Source organism: Lactuca virosa, chromosome 4 (assembly GCF_052849685.1).
Source record: "Lactuca virosa cultivar CGN04683 chromosome 4, Lactuca_virosa_CGN04683_v6, whole genome shotgun sequence".
NCBI lineage: Eukaryota > Viridiplantae > Streptophyta > Magnoliopsida > Asterales > Asteraceae > Lactuca > Lactuca virosa.
In genome coordinates this window covers 498,285,386-498,309,802 of record NC_136429.1, presented here as the reverse complement: position 1 = coordinate 498,309,802, position 24,417 = coordinate 498,285,386, and the positions used below count along the sequence as shown (strand labels likewise).

At 39.8% G+C, this 24,417-nt stretch overlaps 1 pseudogene; it reads right to left on the bottom strand.

The window, feature by feature from the left end:
* Window positions 1-609: 609 nt before the first annotated feature.
* LOC145106988 (secreted RxLR effector protein 161 pseudogene) lies at window positions 610-2,010 on the bottom strand (annotated as a pseudogene).
* Window positions 2,011-24,417: the final 22,407 nt, after the last annotated feature.

The window sequence follows — 24,417 nt, the reverse complement described above, 5'->3', positions numbered from 1 at the left end:
AAAGAACAGCTTTTGACTACATCAAAGCATAATGTTCCCCACACTCAAGTCCCAAATATGTATCTCAGGTGTTAAGGATATACAAATATTACCTTTTATCAAGTATCATTCATGACAGCGATCCATGAAGTGATCTTGAACGGGTCACTCCAATACTTACTCTCTAGTAAGTATCCATGAAACTGGTTACAACGCTTTGTCAACCATCCTATTTCATATTAGTATTATTTCATTATTGATCCCACAATAACAACTGACTATGGAGTTTTTAGAGTGAATAAATTCATTCAAGGATTAAACATGTTAATAAAGAACACAACAAATATTTAATGAAAAGATCATATGCCATATATATCATAGTCATTACAATAGATGAAGTTATATAATGTTCCATATTCAATACTAATACATAGATCAAATCCAATCACTAGAATAGTGAAGTTTTATTCCTCGAGCATGTCCTTCAAACTTTGCTTGAGGAAGAGGCTTCGTGAAAGGGTCTGCCAAATTTTGATCAGTGTGAACTTTGCGAATACTAATTTCACCTTCTTCAACTTTATACCGGATGAAGTTGAATCTGGGGCTAATATGCCTGGTCTTCTTGTGTGCTCAGGGTTCTTTTGCCAAAGCAATAGCACCCTCATTGTCATAGAAAAAATATAGGGGGTACTGAATGGTAGGGACTACCCCTAGATCCCCAATGAATTTCTTCATCCAAGCAGCCTCTTGTGCAGCTTCAGAAGCAACAATATATTCTGACTCTGTAGTGGATTGTGCAACAACACTCTGCTTGGAGATTTTCCAAGATACCGCACCTCCATTGATAACGAACACATATCCTGATTGCGATTTGCAATCATCTTGATCAGTTGTGAAGGAAGCATCAGTGTAGCACTTTACACTTAAGCTTTCTTCCACGCTTCCATAGACGAGGAACGAATCCTTAGTTCTTTGTAAGTACTTTAGGATGTTCTTCATAGCTCTCCAATGACTCTCCCCAGGATTTTGTTGGAACTTGCTTACCATGCTCATAGCATAAGCAAGATCAGGTCTTGTATAATTCATGGCATACATGATGGATCCAATTGTAGAAGCATATCGAATATCTTTCATCTTGTCTAGCTCAGCCTTTGTGCTAGGATATTGTGATGAACTTAATACAGTGCCATGTGCCATGGGTACAAATCCTATCTTAGAGTTTTCCATATTGAACTGCTTCAATACTTTCTCAATATATGTACCTTGGCTTAGACCTATTAATCGTTTTGATCTATCTCTATAGATTTTGATTCCAAGAATGTATTGTGCCTCACCTAGGTCCTTCATTGAAAAACACTTTCCAAGCCAAGTCTTTACACCTTGTAAAGTTGGAATGTGATTTACCATGATCAATATGTCATCCACATATAGGACCAAGAATGTTACCGAGCTCCCACTAGTTCTCATGTAAACACAAGATTTATCTTCATTTCTAATAAAACCATACTTTGTGATTTCATCATCAAAATGATGATTCCAGTTTCGAGATGCTTGTTTTAACCCATAAATGCATCTCTTGAGTTTACACACTTTATTAGGATGCTTTTGGTCGACAAAACCTTTGGGCTGATCCATATAGACATCTTCTTCCAAGTGTCCATTCAGAAAAATAGTTTTGACATCCATTTGCCATATCTCATAGTCATAATATGCAGCTATGTCAAATAGTATCCTAATTGATTTAATCATAACGACTGGTGAAAAAGTTTCATCATAATCAACCCCATGAGTTTGAGTGAATCCTTTAGCAACCAATCTTGCTTTGAATGTGTGTAAGTTTCCATCCATGTCAATCTTCTTCTTGAAGACCCACTTACTTCCAACAGTCTTGCTATTGGGAGGAAGATCAACCAAGTCCCAGACTTGATTTTCTCTCATGGATTGCATCTCAGCGTTCATGGCTTCAAGCCATTTGGTAGATTCGGGATCTTTCATTGCATATTGGTAGCTGACTGGCTCATCAACATTCATCATTACGAAGCACTCGTCAATGAGAAATCCATATCTCTCAGGTTCATGACGAATTCTACCAGATTTACGAACACCTTGTGTTTCAGTAGGTTGAAGGACAGTGATCTCTTCATCTTCAACAACCTCTTATTCAGTACTAGTACCAACTAAAGATGCATCGAGTTGAGGTTCTTGATCTTCTTCAAGTTCCACACGCCTCCCACTTGCCTCATCCATTAGAAACTTGCTTTCTAAGAATTCAGCTTTTCGTGAAATAAAGATTTTATTCTCATTAGGGATGTAGAAGTAATATCCTAAACAATCTTTAGGATAGCCTACAAAGATGCATTTGGTAGATCTAGGCTCAAGTTTGTTGGAAGTCTCTTGTCTAACATAAGCTTCGCATCCCCAAACTTTCATATAAGATAAGGATGGAGGTCTTCCATACCACATCTCATAAGGTGTTTTCTCTACCTTCTTAGTTGGTGCCATATTCAAGATACGGGCTGCGATGAGTAAAGCATAACTCCAAAATGATAAAGGAAGAGTACTTCGACTCATCATAGATCGAACCATATCAAGTAAGGTTCGATTTCTTCTCTCAGAAACACCATTAAGCTGTGGTGTTCTAGGTGGAGTGAGTTGTGAGATAATCCCACGACTCCTTAGATGGTCTTGGAACTCTTGGCTCAAGTACTCGCCTCCTCTATCCGAACGAAGGATTTTGATTGTTTTGTCGAGTTGATTTTCAACTTCACTTTGAAACAATTTAAACTTTTCAAATGCTTCATGTTTATGTTTCATCAAATACACATAACCAAAACGACTATAGTAGTCAGTGAAGGTGATATAATATCTCTCACCATATCTAGACATTGTTTTAAAAGGTCCACATACATCGGTGTGTATGATGCCTAATAAAACACTTTCCCTTTCACTTGTTCCAAAGAAAGGGGATTTTGTCATCTTGCCACATAAACAAGATTCACATATGTCAAATGACTCAATGACATTTGCCCCCAAAAGTCCACTCTTTTGGAGTTGAGATATGCGCTTCTTGTTTATATGACCAAGGCGACAATGCCATAGATATGTTTGGTTCAAATCTGGTTTGGGCCTTTTGGTGTTAACATGATAAAGGGACTTATTTTATGAGGTATTATCTAAGTTTAATTCATAAATTCCATTATTGTTCTAGCCTCAAAATAGAAGATTCCTTTCAAGAAGAAGTGAATGTTATCATCAACAAATTTGAAATCATAACCAGATTTTCTCAAACGTGAAACTGAAATGATATTTCTAGTAATAGAAGTAATTAAACACACATTGTCTAAAGTCAAATACAGACCAGATGGTAAACATAAATCAAAATGTCCTATTGCTTGGACTGCAACCCATGCTCCATTGCTCACATGCAATACCATCTCATCTGCTTTCAGTTCCCTACTCTTTCTGAACCCCTGTAAAGAATTACAAATATGAGTTCCACAACCAGTATCTAATACCCAAGTGTTTGATGAAAAAGTAAATAATCCCATCTCAATCATGAAAATGGATATACCTGAAGGTCCTTCCCCGACCTTCTTGTTTTTTAACTCTGCAAGGTACTTAGGATAATTCATTTTCCAATGCCCGACAACTCCACACTCAAAGCATGTGTCATCTTTGGCAACCTTTTCCTTCTTCTTGGGTGGTGGGTTTTGAGGAGCTTTCTTCCCTTTGCCCTGGCCAACTTGTGGCTTTCCCTTGAAGTTCTTGCCTTTGTTTTTCTTGACCTTTCCTTCCCGAATCATGAGCACTTGGGGAGTTTTGTTGGGTTTTGAGCATTCTAACACTCCTATGGTGTACATGCAACCCTAGAAACCTTGGATCTATGTTTTACTATGATACATCCAAATTTGATTTCCAAGGTTCATAACCTATCTAGCATAGCATGGGAAACTTTTAAACATAAATGCTAGTTGTAGAACATACCTTATGTTGTTTGGATTCCTTGAAAACCTTGTGAGCCTAGCACCTTAAGTGTGATGCCTCAAATGTCTCACACAACACCAAAATACTTGGAATAACCTTGAGAGAAGTTCACTAATACCTCAAAATCAGTTAGCCCTCTTTCTTGCTTGTACAAGTGCCTATTTTGCTAGTCTAGGGATCCTTTTATAGTTATGGCACAATTAGGGTTACACCATGTAAACCCTAATTGTCATGGCTTTCCATATTCCATGATCCATGGGTTTGTAACCTCCATGGACTATCCATGGAGCACCTTATGGGTTTTAGCCCAATTCAACAAACCATGGATCATTAGCCCACTATACAAGAATAGATGATTTACACAATCAACCCCATATATTTAATTAGTCTCTTTTTGATAACTTAATTAATTCAAAATTAATTATTTGATCAATACTAATTAAATAATATTATTAATATATTAGAACTTATAATATATTAATAACCTTAAGTGTCATTTCTCTCATTTTGGTCTATCCAAGCATTGCAATGCCATGCAACCAAAATGGACCATGCCGGGTCGGGTCAGGTACATACCAAATATAGTTATGGACTTAGACACTATATCCAACAGTCTCCCACTTGGATAAGTCTAATAACTATAGTTGCAGATATGACTTCAGAACCCGACTAGTAATCGTAGCTCTTTCAAGGTCTCGTGGAATTGAGATGATGATGATACACCATTTAAGATAAGTGATCATATAATCCTATGCTCTCAAGATATCATCCCGACAAATACATGGAACATGGTCTTACTTATTGTCCAACATTTGTTTCTCGATCTCTGATCTGTTTGACATAGAACTAAATTGAACACATCAATTAGGTTCTGACCGGGCCCGGTACATAGGTCAAAACAAAATCATCGAGGGGCCCAGATATCGCTTCTAATCCTAGAAGGAATAGATAAACTTCAACTCATATGCTTGTACTGACTACTTGTTGAATTATGCACAAAAGCATGTTTTATAACATCGAGTTACCAATGCGTTTTCGTACAATCAATGTATAACCAACTCATAGTCAACAACTCATATCTATAGGTTTGAAGATTTATATGATATTACCGTCTCACGATCACTCGTGATAAATTCCATGAAGTGATACAAGTGAGCATGGGTTGAGTCCAATACTCAGGCCTTATGAGCAGTCATGAATGTTGCAGCAACCATTTCTATGTCTAATACACCTTTAGACAATCTACAAACCCAATTCATGACAGTCTTAATTCAATACTTACTTCGAAAGTATGACTGACTGTGGAGAGTTTGAATAATATAATTATTTTGGAAGTCAAAACATGCAAAGTTGAAACAATAGTAAATGATTAACATAAGATAGTAACACTTTACTCATAAATAAATAACAACTTTTATTTAATCATCAAATGTCAATTACATTTTACAAGTTTCAGAACTATCTAATTATTAAAACTAATATCATCCTTCATCCCGATGCGCCTCGCATGCTGGAAATGCTTAACCCTACTCAGTCCCTTCGTGAGGGGATCTGCTGGGTTCTCATCTGATGATACCCTCTTTGCCACAAGGAGTCCTTCTTCTATTCGATGTCTAATGAAATGGTATTTTCTACCAATGTGTCTGGATCTCCCGTGATCCCTTGGTTCCTTAGCTAAAGCAACCGCACTTTCGCTGTCACAAAAAATTTCCATTGGCTCTGTTATAGTTGGTACAACTCCAAGGTCTCTAATGAAGTTCTTTAGCCATATTGCCTCTTTTGTTGCCTCGCTTGCTGCTATATACTCCGATTCACAAGTTAAATCATCTACCGTCTCCTGCTTGGAACTTTTCCAAGTAATTGCTCCTCCATTTAGGATAAAGACCCAGCCTGACTGAGAGCGGAAATTATCCCTATCTGTCTGAAAGCTAGCATCGCTATATCCTGCCACTCTCAAGTCATCACTGCCACCAAGGGCAAGGACCTAGTCCTTAGTCCTTCGCAGATACTTGAGAATGTTCTTTACCGCAGTCCAGTGAGCCTTGCCAGGGTTCCCTTGATATCTACTGACCATGCTCAAGGCAAAGGCCACATCAGGGCGAGTACAAGTCATAACATACATGATCGAGCCCACAGCGGAAGCATATGGTACATGACTCATCTTAGCTATCTCAGCCTCTGTACTCGGACTCTGAGTCTTACTCAGTTTGGCGTTACTCTAGAACGGTAATTCCCCTTTCTTGGAATTCTGCATGCTGAACCTATTCAACACCTTATCCAAGTAGGTACTCTGACTAAGTCCAATTAGTCTCTTACTCATGTCTCTCAAAATCCTTATCCTTAGGATATAGGCAGCTTCCCTAAGGTCCTTCATAGCGAAACACTTCACAAGCCAGGACTTAACCTCCTGCAAGGTTGGGATGTCATTTCCTATGAGCAGTATGTCATCCACATACAACACCAAAAAGCTAAATATACTCCCACTAGCCCTAACATATACACATGACTCATCCTCGCTCCTCGAAAAGCCAAACTCTTTGACTTTCTCATCGAAGCAAAGATTCCATCTGCGAGGTGCTTGCTTTAATCCATAGATGGATTTCTCAAGCTTACACACTCTATTAGGGTACTCTGCACTGACAAAACCCTCTGCCTGACTCATGTAAACATCCTCAGCCAACTTTCCATTAAGAAAAGCGGTTTTGACATCCATTTGCCATATTTCATAGTCATGAAATACAGCAATGGCTAGCATAAGCCTAATAGACTTAATCTTTGCTACTGGTGAAAAGGTCTCATCATAATCAACTCCCGGAGTTTGTGAAAAGCCCTTTGCAACCAGTCGTGCCTTATAAGTGTGTACATTACCATCCATGTCGGTCTTCTTCTTGAAGATCCATTTGCACCCGACTGTCTTGCGACCTGGCACATTGTCAACCAAGTTCCAAACTTGATTGTTATACATGGACTGTATCTCACTGTCCATAGCCTCTTTCCATTTAGCAACCTCAGGGCCTGCCATGGCTTCCGTGTAGCTGTTAGGTTCATCCAGACTTACCAGTGTACTATCACTGATAAGCGTATCACCTTCCGCAGTAATATGGAAACCATAGTAATGCTCAGGTGCATTCCTAACTCTCGTGGAACGCCTCAGAGGTATGGGCTCGTCAGTCGGATCAACAGGAGTTTCCTCCTCAGGTTGATGGCTCGGGTTTGAGGTTCCTTCACCACTTGACTCTTGAATTTCTTCAAGGTCAATTTGCCTCCCACTGTTTCCTTGGCTTATGAATTCTCTCTCTCGAAAGACTCCTCTCCTTGCTATAAAGACCACATTATCACTGGGTCTGTAGAAGAGGTAACCAAAGGATCTTTGTGGGTAGCCGATGAAAATACACCTCTCACTTCGAGGTTCGAGCTTATCGTGAGTCTCGCGCCTCACGAAAGCCTCGCAACCCCAAATCTTGATGTGGTCCAAATTGGGAACTTTCCCAGTCCACATCTCATGAGGTGTTTTGGCAACCTTTTTAGTAGGGACTAGATTCAGGATATGGGCGGCAGTATCTAAGGCATACCCCCAAAATGAGATTGGTAACAAAGCTCGACTCATCATGGAACGAACCATATCCATCAAGGTTCGATTGCGCCTCTCAGCCACACCATTCAGCTGTGGTGTCCTAGGAGGTGTCAATTGTGAGACAATCCCACATTCCTTAAGATAGTCAAGGAACTCGATACTAAGATACTCTCCTCCCCGATCGGATCGGAGCACCTTGATGTTCCTGCCCATTTGATTCTCCACTTCCTGCTTAAACTCTTTGAACTTTTCAAAGGTTTTTGACTTATGCTTGATTAAGTAGATAAATCCATATCTACTATAATCATCGGTAAAAGTAACATAATAACGATTAGCATCTCTTGTGGCGGTTTTGAAGGGTCTACACACATCAGTGTGTATGAGGTCCAACAAACCCTCACCCCTCTAACAAGTACCAGTGAAGGGTGACTTTGTCATTTTTCCAAGTAAACAAGAATCGCAACTATCATCCGACTTTAGGTCAAATGATTCCAAAACTCCAGCCTTTTGGAGTTGGCCCATGCGCTTCTTGTTAACATGTCCAAGACGACAATGCCATAACTATTTGAAGAATCAATACATAACACATTATTTCCTAGATTATCTACAACATTCACAACTTCATATACACCATCACAAGGTAGTGCTTTAAAGTAAAATACATCATTGTAATAAACATTAATAGCACCATTATCATTATCAAATGAAAAAGTAAACCCTTGTTTGTACAAGCCATGAAAGGAAATAATATTTCTCGCCATTTCAGACGAGTAACAACATTTATTCAAATCTAACATTAACCCATTATTAAGGAATAATGAATAAACTCCTATATTGGTAACAGGTGATGCTTTCATATTCTCCATGATTAAGTTTATCTTCCCGTGCTCCACTTTCTCACTTCTTCTTAGGCCCTGCAAATCAGTACAAATGTGAATACCACAACCTGTATCAAGCACCCAAGAATTAGTATGCAATAAGTTATTAGACAATATAGTGTAAATACCTGCATGGGTGGGTTTAACTTTCACATCCTTTACATCCTGCAAGTATTTGGCGCAGCTTCGCTTCTAGTGCCCCTTTTCCTGGCAGTAGAAGCACTGCGCTTCCTTTGGGTTTGAAGAAGGAGGAATGGAACCTTTCTTGGTTCCACTTGAAGAGGAACCATCAAGAGACTTTCCCTTGGTACCCTTAGAAGGGGTCTTCCTCTTTTTCCCCTTTCCTTTCCCAATTTCCAGGACAGGAGCAGTAGTAGGAGTAGGAGTAACAGCTGATTTACTTTTAAGACCACTTTCAGCGGTCCTTAAAAGACCTTGAAGCTTACTTAGTGTGACTTCTTCCTTGTTCAAATGATAAGTCATACGAAACTGATCATAACTTGGAGGTAATGAATGGAGAATGATGTCAATCGCCATGTCCTCAGGGAAGTCCACATTAAGCTTCAATAACCGGTCCACGAACCTTTGCATTTTCTGCAAGTGACCGGTGAGGGATTCTCCCTCCTTCATCCTAGCTATTATCATAGAGGAAATGATTTCATACCTTTCCTGCCGAGCACTCTGATGGTACTTATCCATCAGATCCTAGTGCATCTCAAAAGGGTAGAAATCTTCATAGGATTTCTGGAGTTCTGCTGTCATTGTGGCCAACATGATGCAAGACACCTTAGTGACATTTTTCTCATGGGTAGTGTACTCAGCAATCTCCTCAGGAGTAGCAGTCGACTCATCGATAACCTTTATCTCCTTATCAAGGACATACTCTTTGCCCTCATAGCAAGTAATCATTCTGATGTTCCTAATCCATTCATTGAAATTGGAACCATCAAAAGTGACTTTTCCACACAAGTTCATTAGAGAAAAGGAGCCTATAGGGTTTGAGCCAGTAGCAGTGTTGGAAGACATCTGAAAGAAAGAAAGACAAGTTTTATTAGATAAAGAGTCCTTAATAAGTCACCCAAAATGAAATATTAAGGCTAGGACCCAACAAACTATTTATAGTTGGAAGAGGGATGCCTTAATCCAAGCTGTAAAATATTTGAAGGTAGGTAAATGACGATTTACCAATTTCCACCACAAAAACGAAATAGATTATTAAGTTTTATTGGATTTGAAATTCCTAGATCTTCTGAGATACATTGAACTTTCAATGGCATGTTTGAATCTCGATTGTGCCCTCTCAAGTTTGTGACTGGGATGCCGAGGATCACAAACAAGGTGTGAATAACCATGCAAATTGACTTGGTACCCTTAATTTTATCACCTAATCGATGTGTCGGTTAACCACACGCGCTCCATCGATCTATGATAAAACTTAAGTCACCCTTTTCCACTCTTACTAGTCCTTGTTAGTGTGTCGGTTAACCACACACGCTCCACTAACGACTTGGTAAGGTAAAAAGTCTAATTTCATGGGTTAGCACCTATTTCACATTTTCCTAAAGTAACTAAGATTGGGAATTAATAAAGGTTTAATTACATTATAATTTCATTATACTTTTAATAAGGATTAAGGTCCTATCCTACCCGTTCGGCTAACGACCCTCCCCCAGTCAAGGAAGCGGTGGGTGAGAATGGACACCCATTAAGCTGCCATTTTATAGGCAACAACCTTATACCCCCCTTATAGACCAGCTTCGTGAATGAGGTCTACTAACGGTAAGACTGACTTATTCTTATACATATCTATATATTTAAACTTTTAATATAATAATAGTATAAGGGTTGAATTTTAAACTTTTAAAACTCTAAGGTTCAATTTGAAATTAAAGTATTAGGATGTAAGACTTTACAAATTTCAAAACTTGAGGGCAAGTATTGAAACTATTCAAGACTTTTCATTTCATAACTTATGAGTTTAATGGTCCATTAAAATGAAGACTCTTCATTTTATGTAACCTCTTTTTCTTTAATGACACTTTTAAAGAAATGACTTTTGGTTATCCATAACTTGAGGACAAGTTATGGACTCCATCATTAGGCATTAAGATCAAGAATCATATTAACAAGCAAGTTACACATAATTTCTATGATCTTCTAAAACTCATAAGAACATGAACATTCATATCAAAATTTCAAGAATCATATTAACACATATAAAACATGGAATTTTGATATTAGCCATTGTAAATGGATTAGCATAAGCATTACACCATCTAAAACAAGTTTTAAAACACCAAAACAGTTTAGGGTAATGTTTCTAGTCCATTTCCAGCAATAAAACTCGAAAATCTGCATTCAGGGGCTCCTACTCGTCGAGTGCAAGAACCTACTCGACGAGTATGATGAATTATCTCATGGAATCGTCGAGCCCCCCCATGGATTCGGCGAGTTCATGCTACAGAATGCAGAAAACTGAGTTTTTTCAACAAGTTTGCATCAAAAAAACAAACAAGCCTAGGCTCTGATACCACTATTGGGTTTTGAGCATTCTAACACTCCTATGGTGTACATGCAACCCTAGAAACCTTGGATCTATGTTTTACTATGATACATGCAAATTTGATTTCCAAGGTTCATAACCTATCTAGCATAGCATGGGGAACTTTTAAACATAAATGCTAGTTGTAGAACATACCTTATGTTGTTTGGATTCCTTGAAAACCTTGTGAGCCTAGAACCTCAAGTGTGATGCCTCAAATGTCTCACACAACACCACAATACTTGCAATAACCTTGAGAGAAGTTCACTAACACCTCAAAATTGGATAGCCCTCTTTCTTGCTTGTACAAGTGCCGATTTTGCTAGTCTAGGGATCCTTTTATAGTTGTGGCACAATTAGGGTTACACCATGTAAACCCTAATTGTCATGGCTTTCCATATTCCATGATCCATGGGTTTGTAACCTCCATGGACTATCCATGGAGCACCTTATGGGTTTTAGCCCAATCCAACAAACCATGGATCATTAGCCCACTATACAAGAATAGATGATTTACACAATCAACCCCATATATTTAATTAGTCTCTTTTTGATCACTTAATTAATTCCAAATTAATTCTTTGATCAATACTAATTAAATAATATTATTAATATATTAGAACTTATAATATATTAATAACCTTAAGTGTCCTTTCTTTCAGTTTGGTCTATCCAAGCATTGCAATGCCATGCAACCCAAATGGACCATGCCGGGTCGGGTCAAATACATACCAAATATAGTTATGGACTTAGACACTATATCGAACAAGTTTTACTTGGTATATTCTTCTCTGCAGTTTTTAGCATCCCGTGCAACTCAGAGATAGGTTTCTCCCACCCATTCATGTTGTAGTTGATGATTAAAGCATTGTAAGACTTTGGCAAAGAGTTCAGAATGATATCTGTAGCAAAATCTTGTGGATATGGAGAGCCCAATCTCTCCAATTGATCCATGTAACTTTTCATCTTGAGAACATGTGTGCTTACATTCCCACTCTACTCTATTTTCATGGCAGGAAGTGCTCTCATAGTGTCAAACCTTTCGGTTCTATCTTGTTTACCAAACATTTCCTTGAGATGTTCAATCATGTCAAAGGTAGTGTAGTGTTCCAGATCCCGCTGAAGATCGGGAACCATAGAGGCAAGCATAAGACATGAAACATCATGTGAATCATCTATATGCTTTAGCCATGCATCATGTGCAACCTTTGGGAGAGCAGGTGGTTCATCGGGAGTTTGGTTTTCAAGGACATAGTCTTTCTTTTCTTGTTTCAAAACGATTCTTAAATTTCTTTGCCAATCCAAAAAGTTGGAGTGGTTGAGCTTTTCTTTGTCAAGAATTGACAGCATGTTCATTGGGTGATGTGTTACAGTAATTGGTGGAGCCATCTACAAAAGTTTAACAAAGTTTTCATTTAGTATTTAATTCTTTAAATAATAATACCCTTTTGTTTCCAAAAACATTATTTATTTAAAGTCTAGGATCCAAGTTACAAATCAAATAAATGGTTAGGTATCCTTTATCCCATTTATCCAATTTTAACAAGGTAAATAACTTGTATTAATTACACCATTTGTAATTCCTAGGTTTATGAGACCCTTAACAATCCATTTGTTAATTTGACATGTTTGGTCTCATATATGCCTTGGAACACTCTTGCTTAGGTGACCTTTATCACAAGAGGTTTCCAATCAAGTCATCCAATTAGAGAAACTTGTACAATTGGCCTATAACTTGGTTATAAAATCGCAAAAATACTTTGGCCATCAAAAGATGATACTAATGGTTAGGTATCCTTTATCCCACTAACATTATACAAGTGATGTGCAAATGTTTCTAAAATTGGATGGCATAGAATTGCATTTTGAAAAAGGGATTTTATTGTTTTATTATTCTATTTAAAACATGTGATATCATGACAATTACATGCATCCAATATGTCATGGTATCAATTTTCAAAAAATCACTTTTAAGGTTCTTATAAAAACCCGGTTATTATATTTCGGCTTGGTTCAATTTTAAAATTAATAACTAGTATTAAGTTTGTGTTTGAGCCATGTAGAACCTTTTAATATTGTTTAATAAAACTTCCTTTTATTAAATAACACTTTGGAGTTTGAATAAGTCATAAAAACATGATTTTTTACACTTATAATTCAATATTTCAAAAGTTGTCGTAATTAGCAATTTTATAAAACCGGTTTTTATTTTATGGCTAGAATATTTTTACATCCAATGTTTATATTTTATATTTTGAAATCAAAACTCCATGTGATGTTTATTTTGTCCAAAAAATAGTTTGGGTTTGTGAAAAACTAAATTATCAACCACACAAAATATTTACTTGAAAAATAAACAACACAAACATGCATTTGACATAAACAAGCCTTAAACTATATAACACTTTTGTGAGCCAACACAAAAGTGTTAAGTCCTTCCTAAGGGACAAAGGGAGCAAATATTACAACTTGTTCTTCATGTGATCTTCAAGCTCCCACTTGAAATGACAACCACATTTGTTGCAATTTTATAAAACTTTTATAAAAGTTATGAACATTTATAAAATCTTTATAAAATCGTGGGTCTCCATGGTTTTTCAAGAAATGGCCTCCATCTTCATCTTGTTACATTTTTCATAAAATAAATCTAGTCTAAAACTAATTTATTACATAAAAATAACAATAATAAAAAGTAACTACTTTTATTACATACTTTATGAATAAAAGAATATTGCAAACCATTTTTCAACCAAATCACACAAACAACAACACAAATGGTCCAAGGCTTGTTTATGCTCTCTAAAATACATATAAACATAAAACAACCTTTATTTTTCTAAGACAACTTTTAGTGACAAAAAATGCATGTAAGTTTTGTCACATAAAATAACAATTATAAAGTTGTCAAAGAAAATATATATGAACTTGTTTTTATACAAAACAAGTTATCCATATTCTCCAAAAACTAAGATTTCGATAAATTAAAAAATCTAACCAAACTTGCAAGGTGGCTCTGATACCAATTGTTGGGTTTTATTTAAAACTTAGTTTCAAAAACTACAAATAATGGCAAACGGAAGATTTGAATTTTATAAATAACATAAACATTTTATCATCCACCAAGGATCATCTTGCAAGTAAAGGAAAGATTTAAAACACAACCATAGAAGGAGGAAGTGGTAACAACCTTTGAAGCACTTTGAGTCCTCTAGGGGAGGCTTGGAAGTTGATGGAGTGAGGATGAACCCTTGAGACACCAACAATATTCCAACTTGATGTAATGCTAGTTACAACTCTTAAGCTTTAAGTCAAAACAAGATTATGACTTAAAGGGAGGATGCAAGCAACACATATCTTCAAGAAACAAGACCTGAGAGAATATGGAGAGGGGATAAGAGAGTTCTCGGTCAAGCAAGAAAAGAGTCAAGAATATGAAAGCAATCATCTCTTATTTATAATGGAATTATGGTCCAAGAGTCATTAACCATTAATGTAGCACCCGATTCCTGGTACGTATCTAAATTCAAGAAATATGGCAATTTACTATGGGACTCGCGAGTTAGGGGCCCAACTCGTCGAGTAGACTCGACTGTTGGATCGGGGGTTTAAGTGACCTACTCGACGAGTCGGAAGACCGAATCGACGAGTAGGAGCTGTCTGGACAAAACCCTAATATTTAGGGTTTGCACCCTATTTAAACAACTTAACTCGTCCCAAACCAGCCTCCATCGTCCCTCTCACTTCCAGAATACCCTGACTCGAAACCCTAGCCCTTATTGTGTGTTCTTGAGCCTTTTTGGTGCCTTTTGTGTGTGTGTTTGAAGTTGAAGGAAGAAGTGGAAGCTTGGGAGTTCTTGAAGAAGCAAGTGGATCCAGAGATTTTGCTCCATTTCTAGTTCATTCAAGGTAAAAAGCTTGAACCTTGACTTATCATTTGATAGATCTCCTTTAAGACTTGGATCTTGCCATTTTTGGGACATTTCTAAGCCACCTTTGGGTTTGGCTCATACTTTGTAGTGTTAGCTTCAGATCTGGAACCATTGAGGGTTCCCATGGCATAAAGGTGCCAACTTTATGGCCATGGGAAGCCCATGCATCTTATAGATCCCGTTTTATATCCTTTTGAGCCAAAAACCCCATGCATGGACATCAAGTTCGTAGCTTTACGTATAAAATGGACCCTAGGAGGCCAGATCTATGGTTTTGACGCGTTAAGACCCATTATAATTGACTGTATAGTGTTGGACAAAGAGGGACTCGGCGAGTCACTTGGGTGACTGGGCGAGTTGGGACGCTTTTTCCCCAAAACTGACTTCTGGAAATGGCTTAGATTGAGTGGAAGGAACACTCAGCCTGCTAGGGGTTTGTCTTGGACTTGGAAATCATAGGACTTGGCGAGTGTATCAACAGACTCGACGAGTCCAAGGTAATCTCCCAACTCATGAAACTGGACTCGACGAGTTGTTCATACAACTCGGCGAGTCATAGACTGAACACGTTCGTATGAGGGAGATGAACTCGACGAGTTCAAAGGGAACTCGGCGGGTCGATTGAAGATGGTCCCGATATTATGGTTGAAGAAGGACCCGTCGAGTTCTTGCTAGACTCGACGAGTAGAGTCGGGGGTTGTATCATTTTGAAAGGATAAGGACTCGACGAGTTGGTGGACCAACTCGGCGAGTCAAGTCAACTGGATGTTGACTTTGACCTTGAATTTTACTTGGATTTGGATTGACGCTTGTAAGGGTTATGAGTATGCAATGGTAATCGGAAAAGGTTGTTGTGTAGGGATTGGGGAGTAGTGACGAGTTGATTCCCGTGCCGAGGACCTTGCAGATACTACACGACATCGAGGTGAGTTACCTTCCAGTAGCGGTGGGTCTACAGCCACAATGCCGGCCCACTAGTAGGAGTTGTATGTTAGGTGATTGTCTTTGTGATATTCATTTAGGTTTACTACTACCTGATATGTTTATGTGCTAGCATGTTATGCTTTATGTGTGATCGGGGTAGTAGGGAGGGAATAGTCCCCACGTTCGGTTTCTAGGACCGAAGGGTTGGTCGGGCACCCCATATATGCCTGACATTATGTTATGATATGATATATGTAGTAGTGGTAGAAGGGGTGAGATAGTCCCCAGGGTTCGGCTTTCAGGACCGACGGGTAGGTCAGCACCCCATAATGGCTTGACATGGGTAGGTCAGCACCCTAGAATGACTTGACGTGGGTAGGTCAGCACCCCAAAACTACTTGACAGGGTAGGTCGGCACCCCAGAATGGCCGGACCGGGTAGGTCGGGCACCCCAGAATTTCACGGCAGTATGTTTCGTTATGAGATTATATGGTATGTGGTATGATGGGGGAACTCACTAAGCTTCGTGCTTACAATTTTCAGTTTTGTTTCAGGTACCTCTTCGGCGAAGGGGAAAGAGCAGGCGCGGTAGCGACACATCGCACTCACACAAGATTCCACATCGAGTTTTCTGGGATTGTACTCTGATTTTTATTACTGTTGATGATGTGGTTTTGAGACACATAGTTACAGTTTTATAGATTGATATGACATTGGCAATGTTTTTGGTAAACTATATTATGAGTTACTTAATTAAAATAAAATTTTTGGCCTTGAAAATTGGGACGTTACAAGTTGGTATCAGAGCCTTGGTTTGAGGGATTCGGACACACCATCGGGGGTGTCTGGACTCAAATCGAGGGCTTGAAAGATTTTTACAAGAAAATAGTTTTTCCAAAATTAAAATACAAAGGTTTTAAGAAAAAGAACAAGATGTGTGATGTGCGCGACCAGCCGAGCTCAAGTTAGTTTTCCCCAAGATACCTATACATGTTATGTTACGATATGATTATGAGAACTGCATGCTAGATTAGAGCTAAGGATCTAGGAAGGATGCCTGATATGCCTACTATATATGTATTAGAACTGCATGCTAGATTAGGGTTAAAGGATCTAGGAAGATGCCTTATGTGCCTGGTATATGTGCTTATTGGATTATATGTTAGAGCTGATTGGTCAATAGTGTGATGGCCTGAATAGGATATGATTGGTATGGTTACTCAATGATCGAATGCTGCTAGCTTCGTGCTTTTAGGAGTTCTAGTTATCTTTAGCTAACTAGTAAACGAATACATTAAGTTACATATTACGAGGACTACATAATTTCAGAAGGTTAGGTCTAGCCCTACTGTGCAGCTCTTCTTTGAGTCTAACCGTTGTAGGGTAGGACCTCTCATTCAAAGAATTATATGGTCTTTGTGATATGTAATGGTATTCGCGAGCTAGTTAGGTAAAGGTAGCAGGAATTCCTTATGTAACTGATGGCGGAGGGTAGGCCGGAGAGTTACCCTAGGGTAAGCCTAGGATGGGATTAGCAAAGAGAGCAGCAGTAGTAGAAGGGACTTAGTGAAGTCGAAGCAATCCTTGAGAAAAGTACGGATAGATGTGGAAGGTAGTATGAGCCCGTACTACTGAAAGCATAGGATCCGTACTCGAGTCAAAGAGGACCGAGATGGAACCAGGAAACTTCTAGAGTGTATGAAACCTCCCGAGGTTTATGTATGATTCTGACAATTATGTGTTATGTTTCAGAATGGTGATGACACGTCATGGAGGAGGAGGTTCAGGACCAGGATCCGGTTCAGGATCGGGCTCGGGGGCAGGTTCCGAGCCAGTGGACGAGGGACTACGCGAGTTCATCGCGTATGAGGTCACGAGAGGTATCCTTGAGTCGACGCCGGTGATTTTCGGGTCGATCAAGGAAGGGATCATCAAGCTGATGGAGGATCGCCTCAGGGCATTCATGAGCGATATGGCATTCAGTCAGTCAGGATCACACACATTGTCCTTCAAGGACTTCAGGGGCAGTGGTGCGCCGGATTTCCATGGGGATAAGGACCCCATCACAACCAGGAGATGGATTGCAGACATTGAGTCTGCACAGTTGACGAGCTTCTGCCCTGATGGTTCGAAGGTGCGATATGCCGCAGGTTGTTTGAGAGATAGGGCCAGGGATTGGTGGGAGTCGGTTGGCAACTCGTTGGGAGCCTCAGCTATTGAGGCTATGACTTGGTCGGACTTTGTGACCAGGTTCAGGGCTGAGTTTGCGCCAGCTGTGGAGCTTCAGCAGTTGGCCAGGGATTTCCTTGATATGAGGCATACGACAGAGACGGTGGCGGAGATTACCGCCAAGTTCCGGGAGAGGGCATTGTTGGTGTCCCAGTATGCGGGAGATGAGGATATAAGGAGGAACCACTATCACGACATGTTGAGAGCTGATATTTGGGAGCATGTCAGCTTCTCAGCATGTCCGACCCTGGACTCCATGCTTGCCAGGGCGAGGGAGAGGGAGATTGATTTGGAGTACATCCAGAAGAGGAAGGCTGAGACAGAGCAGACTACTGGGGCTTCGGGGAAGAAGCCCAAAGGAGCAGATACTAGGCCGAAGGGCCAGGGCCGCTGCAGGAAATGTGGCAGACCACATGAGGGAGCTTGTAGGTTGGGAGCGTCTGGCTGCTACAAGTGCGGCAAGACGGGGCACTTCAGCAGGGATTGTACCGCCCCTGCGCCCACTTTCCATAAAAAGGCCGATTGCCCTCAGTTGACAGCAGCAGCGCCAGTGAAGGCGCCAGCTCCAGCGACCCTACGGATTACTGATGGCCGGCAGGGCAAGACCGAGGCTCCAGTGGTGAGGAGCCAAGCCTTCCAGTTGACTACCGAGGAGGCACGCGCCGTACCCGATGTGGTGAAGGGTATGATTTCTTCTCCCTAGCTTTTATTTTATGTTGCTTATGATATTGATGTTCCATATGATGTGTCTTGTTTAGGATCGTTCCATGTGAACGGTATCCCAGTTCAGGTGTTGTTTGATTCGGGTGATACCCGATCATTTGTCTCTCTTGCGCTTAGCAAGAGGTTCCCTGAGTCTTTGGGCATGTTGGATTGCCCTCTAGAGGTCGAGATTGCGGATGATCGATCAGTACGAGCGTCAGAGGTTTTCAGGGACTGTGTTTTGAGGTTATTCGAGGAGCGTTATTTGGTAGACTTGGTTCCCATTTCGTTGCGTGGGAACAAGGTGATTATAGGCATGGATTGGTTGAGCCCCAACGGGGCAGTGATCGATTGCACACAACAGTTGGTTCGGATCAGAACCCCGAGTGGGGGAGAGCTGGTGATTCAGGGTGAGAGGCCACAGTGCGAGCCAACACTATGTTCAACAGCGAGGGCTAGGCGCTATCTTCAACAGGGCTGCACTAGGTATGTCGCCTATGTTATGGATAACCGGGAGGCGAGTAAGACAACGGTGACAGATGTTCCGGTGGTGCGAGATTACGCGGATGTATTGCCAGAGGAGCTGCCTGGGATACCTCCGGAGCGACAGGTGGAGTTCAGGATCGACCTAGTCCCTGGTGCGGCTCCAATAGCCAAGGCACACCATCGGTTGGATCCTCTCGAGATGCAGGAGTTGTCTACGCACCTGCAGGAGCTGTTAGACAAAGGATTTATCAGGCCGAGTAGTTCGCCTTGGGGATCCCCGATCCTGTTTGTCAAGAAGAAGGACGGGTCGTATCGTATGTGCATAGATTACCGGGAGCTGAACATGGTAACAGTGAAGAACCATTACCCACTCTAGAGGATAGATGACTTGTTCGACCAGCTTCAGGGAGCATCTTGGTTTTACAAGATAGACTTGCGGTCAGGCTACCATCATATGAGGGTCAGGGATGATGATATACAGAAGACTGCTTTCCGGACTCGCTATGGCCACTACGAGTTCGTGGTGATGCCCTTCGGGCTCACCAATGCTCCTGCCGCATTTATGGACCTCATGAACCGTGTGTGCAGACCGATGCTGGATCGGTCTGTGATAGTTTTCATTGATGACATCTTGGTTTACCCCAAGACGCATGATCAACACGAGGAGCACCTGCGAGAGGTTTTGGATTCCCTGAGGAGGGAGAGCTTGTATGCCAAGTTCTCCAAGTGTGAGTTCTGGTTGCGTGAGGTACAGTTTCTTGGGCACCTTGTCAAACAGAACGGGATATTGGTTGACCCGGCCAAAGTGGAGGCCGTAATGAGATGGGAGGTTCTGAAATCTCCATCTGAGATTCGGAGTTTCCTCGGATTGGCGGGCTATTACCGGAGATTCATTAAGGACTTCTCCAAGATAGCCGTACCCCTGACCCGGCTGACGAAGAAATCCGTTGTTTTTCACTAGGGGCCTGAGTAGCAGGCAACGTTTGAGACGTTGAGACAGAGACTGTACGGGGTGCCGATCCTCGCCCTGCCCAAGGGCGTGGAGGATTTTGTGGTGTATTGTGATGCATCCATTTCGGGTTTGGGTGCAGTTTTGATGCAGAGAGGGCACATTATCGCTTACGCCTCGAGGCACCTGAAGCCTCACGAGGCAAACTACCCAACGCATGATTTGGAGTTGGGGGTGGTCGTCTTCTCCCTCAAGATTTGGCGACATTACCTCTACGGGGTCCGTTGTACCATTTACACGGACCACAAGAGTTTGAGGTACCTCATGGATCAGGCGAATCTGAACATGAGGCAGCGTCGGTGGTTAGATGTGGTGAAAGATTACGATTTCGAGATCCTTTACCACCCGGGGAAGGCCAATGTCGTGGCCGATGCGCTTAGCCGCAAGGCAGCACCGATCAGAGACATCTGCATGAGGATGACCGTGGTGAATCCGCTATTGGAGCGGATTCGAGAGGCCCAATAGGAGGCTATGAAGGAGGAACATCGTAAGAGTGAGCGTATTGTGGGCCAGGTTTCCTCCTTCGATTACGAAAGCCGAGGGTTATTGATGTTGGGTTTTGAGCATTCTAACACTCCTATGGTGTACATGCAACCCTATAAACCTTGGATCTATGTTTTCTCTATTATACATGCAAATATTAACTATTCCATGGTTTCATCCTAACTAGCATATTATGAAGCACCTATACTACAAAGTTCTAGTTAGATGACATACCTTTTGATGTAGCTTGATGTCTTCAAGCTTTAAGAGCTTAGCCCCAATAGTGTGAAAGCCTCAAATGGAATCACAAATCACCAAAACACCTTGGAAGAACTTGAGAGAATATGTATGCACACTAAAATCGGCCCACTCTTATTTTCATACACTTGTGCCAATTTTGTGAGCCAAGGACCCCTTTATATATTATGGAGGATTAGGGTTACATCCATGTAAACCCTAATACCCATGACCTTTCATTTACATAGGATCCATGGGTTAAAAGCTCCATGGACCATCCATGAAAGCTTAGCCCAACCTAAATGAACTTGGCCCATTCCATATATATAAGAGTCCATATTTAATTAGTTCTTTTTGATCACTTAATTAATTCTAAATTAATTCTTGATCAATACTAATTAAATAATATGATTCCATATTAATATATTAGAACTTATAATATATTAATATAAATCATAAAGATACTATTCTCAAAAGACTATCCATATAAATTATGCCGGTGAAGTGCAACCCAAATGGACCATGCCGGGTCGGGTCAAGTACATACCAAATATAGTTATGGACTTAGACATTAATCCAACAGTCTCCCACTTGGATAAGTCTAAAACTATTATTGAGTATGACTTCAAAACCTAACTGGCAATCGTAGCTCTTAAAGCCGCTGTCGAACTCTGACATTGTCAATGACTTATCCATTAGATAAGGGATCATATATTCCTCCATTCTAGATATCATACGGACTGAGACATGGATTATAATCATTCTCTCTGTCCATTTGTTGTTTCCCGATTTTCGATTTATGATGACTGACTGATTGAACAAATCAAATCAGTCCTGGCTTGGCCAAGCACTCACATGTGTCATCGCTAAATCATCGAGGGGCCCACATATATCGCTTTTATCCTGAAGGTAAAAGGAATGGATAAACTTCGACTCATATGGCTTGTTCTACTACTTGTTGAATCATACACAAAGGCACGTTTTATAACATCGAGTTACCAAATGCATTTTCGTGCAATCAATGTATAACCAACTCATAGTAACAACTCATATCTCTAGGTTTGAAGAATATAAGATATTATCGTCTCATGATCACTCGTGATAAAATCCATGAAGTGATTCAAATGAGCGCGGGTTAAATCCAATACTCAGAACTTATGAGCACTCATGAGTGTTGTAGCACCACTTTGTCCACCAACTTGGACCTATACAAACCAACCCATGACAGTCTTGATTCATATCTACTTCCAACATATGACCGACTGTGGATGGTTTGAATAACTTAATCATTTAGGAAGAGCGACTTAGTTATTCTGGAAGTCAAAACATGCAAAGTGAAACACAAGAATAAATGAATCAAATATGGTATCAAACCCTATGAATATAAATAAACACTTTTATTTATCACCATACTGATTACTCATTATTCATTGTTTCGGTTTTATCAACTTTATACTTGAATTAAAAACACTAGTTGTCCCATGCTCCAAGCATGTACACTATGTTTTTCTTAAACAATAGCTTTGCCATACACCAAGTATGCACTCTATGTTTGTCTATGATCCTTACTTTGTGAAATAAACCAATTGAACATAATTTCAATGATTCTAATTTCACACTCCCAAATCCTTATCGAAAAATGTGAGAATTTCAAATTCCTATCATTTATCGAAATCTGTTTAGATTTTAAACTTATATGCACTGACCCTCCTGTAATGAATATGTACAAAGTCACAAAGACTTGTCAACAGTCATTATAAGGTATTCCAATGGAGATCAACTCCATGGAAACTAAGTCTCATATTCAAAGTACATTGCTTTGGACATGCTTCTTGTATTAAGTTTTCTAATCTTACACAGATAACTTCCACCTATAGAGACAACTCCATATTCTCATTTTGACTATCACTTCTGAATAAGAGATGCCTCTTTTCAGAATATGTCAATATGGTCCTTCCAAAATTAGCACTATACTTCCAACTGTCCCTGAGCAACCAATCTTTGGTAAACCTCAGATTGTCCTTGACAATTGCTTAATCATTTTAGTCATATCCAATTCTAGACCTTTTCCCTTCTTAATGCCTATGGGCATTTGGAAAAATTTAGAAATGACAAATATTATAGCACATGCAATCGATCCTGTACCCAAAGCAAATGGTACACGATTCATGATGTCTCACATAAAGACATGATTCTAGACCAGTCTTTTGCTACAATATTTTTATTTGCCATGTTTTCAAAATTTGACTATGAAGAGGGATGCCGTAATCATAATCGAATTTTGAGAACGCAATATATAGAATTTCCTTAAGTTGAACCAATCCAACATGAAATTCATATATATATATTCTTGACTAAAGATGATTAAGGTCTCAATCTAAGCCTTTAGAACTGAAATGAAGTATATCCTCTCCCTTAATTATAGCAAAACAACTTTTTCAATCACTGCAGCCTCACGAATTGAAACTTTTGTTTTCTATAATTAACATTGCTAACTTGCAACACTAACAATAATTATCATGCTCCCACTAACATGATGATTATTAGCATAACACTTATGCTCCCACTAGCTTTGACATGTACTCAGAAATCAGCTGGACTTCTAGAAATCAATACTTTATTGACTTTCTTACCAAAGTTTAGATTTCTGATACGAGATGCTTTGATAAAACTTTATCAAAATCATACACCTTTCCTTAGATAGCATGCATGTGTGTCTAAACAATTTCAGAACTATGAAAAGGGATGCCGTAATCATAGTCTCAATTGTTTAGACCTTTTGCCATCTGCTTCAAATCTACTTGGTGGAAGTGTTTCCTCACCATCATTTTCATGAATCGGAGAGAAACCTTATGACCCTTAGATTTTATGGTGTATGTGTTCTTATCCATGTGAATCGTCAAAACCATAGTCATAAGACAAGGATAATGACAAATCCAAACTCATATGGACTGAACTTATGCAATCTTAACTTCTTGCCACCTGGCAGTACAGGGTCTACCATTGCTTCCAAGTTGTTATGCAACCAATTGAGAACTTTCAGAACTCCTATGCAAAGCCAACTTTAACTGGAATGGGCACAGAATATGTCAACACGATAGGTTATAAACCTCAAGTCGTGTGCTAGTGAAGAACCTCAGGTTTTATTGTTGATTAGTTCTTGAAATTCTTTTTAGGATCTTTAAGACTCCCACTATCCTCTTGACATATAAGACTATCTTGCCAAATATTCAAGAGATAGTGCGGATTCTTTATCAAGACAAACACTTCACACAATTGGCCTTAGTTGGTCTTTGTTTTATCCAAAACATCACAACTTACCAATTTCAAATGTACAAGAGTAGGACACTTTTACTCTTACATTTGACAAGTGTTTTAAACCTTTCTTTAAGATATGTCACTCAAGTTACAATCTTGGAGTATGACTCTAAGAATTGTTTTGGAACGAAGTATGACTCATC